Raw genomic sequence first — 8,698 nt, 5'->3', positions numbered from 1 at the left:
ATGTAACCATACTTTCCTTTTTATTCAATCCTTTAAGCCATTCATTTTTTTTTTTCCATTTTGAAAGTTCATACATTTGTTTGGTTTGAAAAGAAGAATGAAAAAGAACATTGAGGAATCATTTGAGAGTTGAATAATGAGTTGAATATGTTGGGGATGATGCCCAAAACTCTCATGTCCTTTAGTTTGTAAACATAGTTTTTAAACAAACACTTGTGATGTATAATATATAATATTTTCTTCACCTGTTGTCTATGAACATTGGATGTTTTATTTGCTTTACCACAAACCAATAAACTAAAATCCTTGGTTGACATTTGTAACTTAAGTATGTATGTGGAGACATACAAATGGATCATGTCTTAAGTGATAACCAAAATGGTCTGTAGTATATGGATAAAGGAGGGAAACATTATCCTGGTAACGCTACGGATGCGGCCCGCTTTGTAGAATAGGTACAAGTGTTATGACTTGCTACAAATGGTCTGATCCTGATCATTCATGTGGGGACATGCGAGCGAGGGCATCCTATACAAAGAGTTTGTATAATACATGACGGCGAAGTGTTAACGTCTCGTTATATAACGCCATTCATGACAGAGAATTCACTTCACTAGGATGACCATAGGTAACATGACCTCAATCCTGAATGAATTGGGAACTTCTGCCTTTAAGGGTGGTCCTTTGATTTGCATGGGTGCGAGTGGCCACATCACCGACTCAAACCTACCACTTTGGGGATTCGTCTGATTTGGGAGCTGGGAACTCAGCTACACAAGATGGAATTCACTCATTCCCCGAAGTAGGGGTAAGTAGATAGATTGCTCCCTTAAGGGCTGATTCCGGGGGTTGAACGATATGGCGCCACACATCTTCTCATGGCTTGAGAGGTGTCCACACATAGTAGGACTATGTTGTATTGTTCATTAGAGGGAACAGTGGTACTTAAGGAGTTAGATGTAACTACAGGGGCAAAACAGTAGATTGGCCCAGCTGTACTTACGAGCATTTTTTAAGGGTTATCGTACTATTGATTGGTTATATCTGATGGACACAAAAATATATTTATGGTAAGAAGAGATCAGCTGTCAGTCTTTAGTGGAATGCCTTGTAGTTTACGGATAGTGGATCTCGTGGCTAAAGAGTTTAGTTAGCTATTCATGTACCGTTGGAGCTTCGAGCTAAAGGTTCATAAGGTCCCCTTGGTAGCTCAATGGATTCAAGTTGAGAATAATTTTTTGGGTCAGTTTGAGTGTTCAAATTGACAAGAGGAAGTTCGATTATATATGATATGATTGAACTGGTTAATTATATATAATATGATTGACATTATGTATGAGATACATTAATTAGATGAAAATGATATAAATATGATTGTTGTTCTAACTAATGATAGGGAAATGAGAAAAATGGGAAATGTGTGAATTTCATTCTAGAAAACTCCATACAAATACATATCTTGAATCTAAAAATAGATTTCACAATGTTAGCAACTAATCCCACTAACTCCACAAGAATAGAAACTTAGACTTGGCTATAACTAAATATAACTTTAACTATTTCCTAGAAACTAGAAATTGATTATTCCAACTCAAAAACTAATTTGCAGTTTTGAGTTACTAACATTCTCCTCCTAAATCAAATATTGCAAACACCTAACTTGCTCCTAAGAGCTTGAAAACGACTCACACAAAACCCAGGTTCAACAAGTGATCATCCACCTTGTTGTACCATGCCCTAGGAGCTTTCTTCAACCCATAGAGAGCCTTCTTCAACAAATTAACCTTCTACACTTATCCTAGTATGATGAATTCGTTTACTTGCTCAACATAGATCTCTTCTTCTAACACTCCATTTAGGAATGCTGACTTCACATCTCGCTGATATACCTTCCATCCATGTTGGGCTGACACAGCAAGTAGCAATCTGATTGTATCCATTCTTGCAATTGGTGCAAAAGTCTCAGAAAAATAAATTCCTCAGACTTGTGCATACCCTTTTTGATGAAAATGGCCCAACCTCTTGTGCCATAACTCAGTGTCATTTACTTGAAACTTGAAGGCTATCTGTTCCTTCTCGAGTGGATTTAACGAGAAGCTCTTGTGCTGCATCTTTATTTTGAACAACTCATTCCCATTGGAATCAGAAATGAGTCACTTTCCTTCTTCAAACAACACTTTGAATCCCTTCTCTACTAATTGACCAATGTTTAACAAGTTTTTATCAGTTTCAGGGACAAACAACACTTCAGTAATCAACTTGGTTCCAACACAACTCTCTATTGACACTGTGCCCTTCCTCTTTACTTCTAGATATTCACTATTTCCTATCTTCACCCTTGACTTGAATGACTTGTCAAGGTCCTTGAACAACTCTTTGTCACTTGTCATATGATTGGTACACCCACTATCAACCAACCAACTATCACATTGAGTGACTGATGAGAAACAAGTAGCCACAAAGAGTTGATCTTCTTCTTGTTGTACTATAACATGTGCTCCTCCTTGCCGTTGAGTTTTTGCTTCCTTACAAAATCGTTCAATGTGCCCCAATAAATGACATCTTCTACACTTCACATCTGGCCTTCTCCAGCATCTGAAATGTGGATGATTCTGCTTCCCATAGTGCTTGCATGTACTACCAGCATCTTTTGCAGCAGACTCTGAGCTACTACTGCCACTTCTCTTCTTCTCTCTTCCACCTTCTCCCTGCTGCACTCTAGCTTTCAATGCACCCTCAATGCTTCTTTCTTGTCTTATCAACCTCCTCTGCTCTTGTGCTTGCAAAGCACTAACCACTTCTATCACCTTGAGTTTTGAGAGGTCTTTAGTATTTTCTAATGAAGCAATGGTTGCTTCAGATCTTTCAGGTACTGAAACTAGAATCTTCTGAACCAATCTATTGTCAGATAAATTGGTTCCTAATGCTCTTTCCTTGTTAGCAATCCCAATCAACTTATCTGAGTACTCTTTATTGGACTCAGAATTCTTCATTTGCATTCTCTCGAATTCTCGCACAAGTTCAACACTTTCATGCCTTTAATACTCTCATCACCTTCATACTCACTTTTGAGGAACTCCCAGATCTCCTTTTCCGACTTCAAGGCCATAATTCTGTTGAATATGGCGGGAGACACAACTGCATATAGGAAAGCTCGAGCTTTTGCCTTCCTAGTGACCCTCTTCTTATGAGTCTTGATCTGATGTATTGTTGGGTTATCAGGAAGTGGAGAAATCTCATAGCCTTGCTTAATTGCTTCCCAATAGTCACAACCCTCCATGTAGGCTTGCATTCTGATAACCCATGCCTTTTAGTTTTCACCTTCAAACACAGGTGGAGCCAATGAAGAAAGACTGTTTGATCCTAATTCCATCTCTAACAACTCTCACAGGTGTATCACTTAGTTTCTCTCATAGATATTTGACTGATTCTCACTCACAGATTCCTTAAGAATTGAGGGATCTGATACCAGTGTTGTTCTAACTAACGAGAGGGAAATGAGAAAAATGGGAAGTGTGTGAATTTCATTCTAGAAAACTCCATATAAATACATATCCTGAATCTAAAAATAGATTCCACAATGTTAGCAACTAATCCCATTAACTCCACAAGAATAGGAACTTAGACTTGACTACAACTAAAAAAAACTTCAACTATTTCCTAGAAACTAGGAATTGACTAGACCAACTCAAAAACTAATTTGCAGTTTTGAGTTACTAACAATTGAGTTACCAAGAGAACCTTATGGACTTGTAGCCTGAAGCTTCAACGCTATGTGAATAATTGACTAAAATTTTTAATCATGATATCCACCATCTGTTAACTGTCGTGCACTCCACTAAAGATCGATAGCTACACTCTTCGCACTACAAATATATTTCTATATCTATTGGATATAACCCTTCATATATCACCTGTAAGTACAGCTGGGTTAATTTACCCTTTTTCTCCTGTAGTTACATCTAACTCCTTAAGTACTACTGATTCCTCTAATGAACAATACATCATAGTCCTACTATGAGTGAACACTTCTCAGGCCATGAGAAAGTGTGTGGCGCCACATCGTTGAAGCCCCGAAATTAACTCTTAAAGAAGCAATCTATCTACTTACCCCTGTGAATTTCATCTTGTGTAGCTGAGTTCCCAGCTCCCCGATCAGATGAATCCCCAAAGTGGTAGGTTTGAGTCGGCAATTCTGGCCACTCGCACCCATGCAAATCAAAGGATTGCCCTCATAGACAGGATAAGGTTTCCCTCTTTATCCATATACTACAGACCGTTTAGGTTATCACTTAAGGCATGATCTACTTGTATGTCTCCACATACATGCTTAAGTTACAACAATAACCAGGGATCTTAGTTTACTAGTTTGTGGTTAATGCAACTAAAATATCCCATATTTCATAGACAACAGTGAAGAAAATATCTCATATTATTACATCATAAGTGTTTGTTCATACATGTGTTTACAAACTACAGGACCCCTATGAGATTTAGGGTATCAACCCCAACAATTTGTTCTTTATTAAAGGAAACTAGTTCCTAGCAACAACTTAAGGCTAGAGACATGATTGCGGGTTGGGATAGGACAAGTCATCTTGACAATTGCAGTTGGCACCTTATAGTTATTTTTAATTCAAAATTTATATTGTTGGACAATGTATTTTTTGTTCCTCATTTTAAGAGGAATTTAATTTATGTATCTAGCTTATTGGAACATTTATATAACATATCATTCGCTCATGATAAAGCATTTATTTCAAAAAATTATATTGATATTTGTTCAGCAATAAATGAAAATAACTTATACGTACTAAGGTCATTAGTGTAAAAATACTCCATAATGTTGAAATGCTCAACACTGCAGCAACACGAAATAAAAGACTAAACGTTTCTTCAAAAGAAAATGTCCATCTTTGGCATCTAAGATGGGTCATATAAATCTCAATAGGATTGAGAGGTTGGTCAAGAGTGGACTTCTACAAAAGTTAGAAGAAAATTATTTACCTGTATGTGAATCTTGTCTAGAATGAAAAATGACAAAACAACCTTTTACGGAAAAATGTTATAGAGCCAAAGAGCCCTTAAAACACGTACATTCAGACCCTTGTGGTCCGACGAATGTTAAGGCAAGAAGAGGGTATGAATACTTCGTAACTTTTATAAATGATTATTCTAGATATGAGTATGTTTACCTAATGCAACATAAGTTTGATACACTTGAAAAGTTCAAGGAGTACAAGGTTGAAGTTAAGAATTTTTTAGGTAAAAATATAAAAATACTTCAATTAGATAAAGGTGGAGAGTATTCAAACATATGATTCCATAATTACTTGATAGAACATGGGATCACGTCTCAACTTTCAACACCTGTTACACCTCAACAAAATGGTGTATTAGAGTAGAGAAATGGTTGTCGAGTCTTTTCTTTCTTTCGACTCTTTTAGGTCACTGAGTCTTTCGATTCTTTCTTTTTCTCTTTTTTGCCAAAAATTAAAAAACCAAAATTTGACCTGTCTGGTTCTCATCAAAAGATGAGCACTCTTATAACCCTTCTAGGCTATATAAATTTATCTATGAGAGGACTAGAGAAGTATGAATTTTTTTACATACCTTGAAAAGCAGAAAAGACAGGTTGCATTGAGCAATCGACGTTACAAATTTTCCCTTTCTAGAGGTAGCCAGTTGTTAAAAATAAAACAACTTTTATTCGCTTTCCTTTATTTGTTTTCTAGGAATTTTTTTTAGACTAACTTTTTTTTTTTTAGCTTTTCCTTTCTTTTCTTTTTCTTTTCTTTTCATTTTTGTAGGAACAAACAAAATGAAAGAAAAGAAAAATTTTGAAGCAAGAAGAAAATTTCTACCACCACCCATTACACGAAACCAGGAGAGTTTTATGTGCCCTTCTTTTAGTCTTCTAGCTTATATCACGTTTTAAAAAATATTGAGGACAATGTTTATTTTTAAGTTGGGGGTGGGAAACATTACATGTTTGTGGCATTTTATTAGGGTTGTATAAAAACGAGCCTTACAGATTCTTGGTCTATGATATACCAATTTTTTCTCTATGATATACAAATGCATGTCTGGAACCCTGAAGCACCTGAGCTCGGGTTATTTGGATTTTGTAATCTTGATTAGATACATCTTGATGAGGCTCTTATGCATGTCGATGGCATATTTTTTATTCTCTGAAAAACAATATCATGATCTTTACATTTTTTTAAATGACTCATTTTTGCATTAATGCATGTTCATTCATTCAAGAATCTCATTCACTTTGTTTTTTTTTTTTTTTTTTTATGCATCATTTGATTCATACAATCTTTCGATGTTTTTATCAATGAAACTTTGATGAGCATTCTTTCAAGTAATGATACAATAAAATTTTAGACTCTTAAAATCCTTTCTAACAAAATTTTGAAACTCAATTTTTCAAAGAAACTTTATTTTCCTTTTAATTTTATAAAAAAATTGAATACTTTGCTTTTTAGACTTATTTAGAATCTAAAACTCTTAGAAACGTCATATCTACTTAATTTTCTTTGTTATCTCGATAGGACAACCTTTGGTCTATAAACAACCATCTTGTTAGAGTAGCAAGTCTAGACAAAGAGGAATAAAAAGAGCCTAGTGTATAAAAAAAATTGCTAGTATATAAAAAATAAAGAGCTACCTCCTAGTGTATAACCTTCACTAACGTGTGTGTGTGCATGGATAGAGGTAAAAAGAGCTACCTCCATCATGTCTAGTTAGGGCCCCTGAGAAAAGAGCAATCGATTCCCTATGGTATGAGTATGAAAGCTACCACTCTCGATAAAAGAAATGCCAATTATATTTTATGTGCATGAGTTTAAAAAGGCACCCTTATGTTAGAATTTCTCTCTCTAATGTAAGTTAGGTATATCCTAGACCAATAACTGAGTCAGTGTAGGACGAAGAGGAATTGAGAGTTGGATATCGCCTTTCTACTAGTTTTGGCCTTTAAATAAACTAAACTGAGTAGACCTTTCTTTTATGACTTTACAAGAAAAAGACGTTTTCTTTTCAAAAATAGGTTTCAACTCTTTGTTAGAAAAATTTTAAAATTCTAAATGCCCATTTGTATCATCAATTCCTTGTTTGTTGAAAAGAAAGATGTGAATCGATTTTTTTTGTAGATAAAAATGAACATATAAACATTTCGAATGACTTCTTTGAATGAATGCACAATGAATGTTCATATTTCTATTGACTGTGTGCATATTTCTAATTTTGATTTGCTAGGGACAACCAAGAGTTAAGTTCGGGGTGTTTTGATAGGTCTTTAAGAGAGATATATTTTCTACTTTAATTCCCTCAAAATTGTGTTGTTTGCTTGCTTTTAATGCTCATTTTGTAGGTAAAACAGTCCCGGAAGCTATTAGGAGTCATTTCGAGAAATTGGGCTAAAAAGGATAAAAAAAAATAACCAAGAAGTCAATCAAGTTGAAGAGAATCAGAGTAATTACCAAAATTCCATTAGACCCAGCCTCATAACCCTCCCAGAAGTGTCGAACAATGCTTGAAGACAGAAAGCATCCATCTGCTGCAAAATAGGGTAGTGTTGCAATGCTCCCAACAATGTTGCAACGCTCTGGAGTTTGATGGGACTGTCTGCACGTACGCGCGCGCCTTGCACAACCCAGTGTCAAGACCCTAGCCCAACGCTTTTTTTTTTTCTTACGATTTAGCGTTGCAACACTATCCTCAGCACATCGATGCAACATCTGCAACTATAAAACATTTTCTTTCATTTTTAGTGAAAAAGAGGCAAAATTCTTCATGGAGTCCGGAGTTTCTCTCCTCACCAGTTCAACTCCTTGGTAACTTTGTCTCTAATTAGTTAGATTTTTATTTCTTTCTTTGATTGTAAACATTGTAATGGATTTTTTCATAGATTTTTCTATAGATTTATGAAGTAATTGCTCAATCTTATTTCTAGGGTTTCAAGAATTCTTGCAATCTTCTTGAGTTTTCTGCTTTTCTTTATAAATTGCGTTAAGAAATTATGGATTCTTGAATCGGTTTTAAGTTCCAAAAACATTTTTAGGGATTTTTGTCTTTTAAGCATGTTAAGCCAAGACTTTTAGTTTTGCTATAATCTTGATTGCTATGATGTATTTATGTATAAGAATGTCTAGCTAAGGTCTACCAAGTGGCAATGGTTGATTTTGTATTTGATGGCTATTCCTAGAATACATAAATTGCTAGATTCAAGGATAAATTCGGTTAATTGGATATGGCTATCTTGACATTAATGGACACAATTGAATTCTCGAACTTAATGCATATGTTTTATATTCTATGCAGACGCTATCGAACCCAATAGAACTAGAGGCATATAGGTTTATTAGGGTTAGGCCTTTCAAATTTTAATCAATAGTTAGAACGCTTTCTTGATTAGATTTCACTAGCTATCTGCCTTTGTAGAGGTTAGCCTAGTCGAGTCAAGCGAGTAGTTTTGTGCATAATTGGTTTGCATGACTAATTTGTAGAAATCAATGATAGGGATTGTATTGAATGTCTAACTTGAACTAGAAAAAAGATTGAACCACTTTTGTTTACAATTATCTTTTATCCTTTGATTTTCAAGTATGTTTCTTGCTTTATCAAAATCTCATCTTTATTGCTTTCATAGTTGAACTTAGCTTAAGAAAAGATTAAACAAGCCTTCTCT

The sequence above is a fragment of the Benincasa hispida genome, chromosome 11 (genome assembly GCF_009727055.1).
Source record: "Benincasa hispida cultivar B227 chromosome 11, ASM972705v1, whole genome shotgun sequence".
Taxonomy (NCBI): domain Eukaryota; kingdom Viridiplantae; phylum Streptophyta; class Magnoliopsida; order Cucurbitales; family Cucurbitaceae; genus Benincasa; species Benincasa hispida.
Note: the sequence above shows the minus strand (reverse complement) of the source record.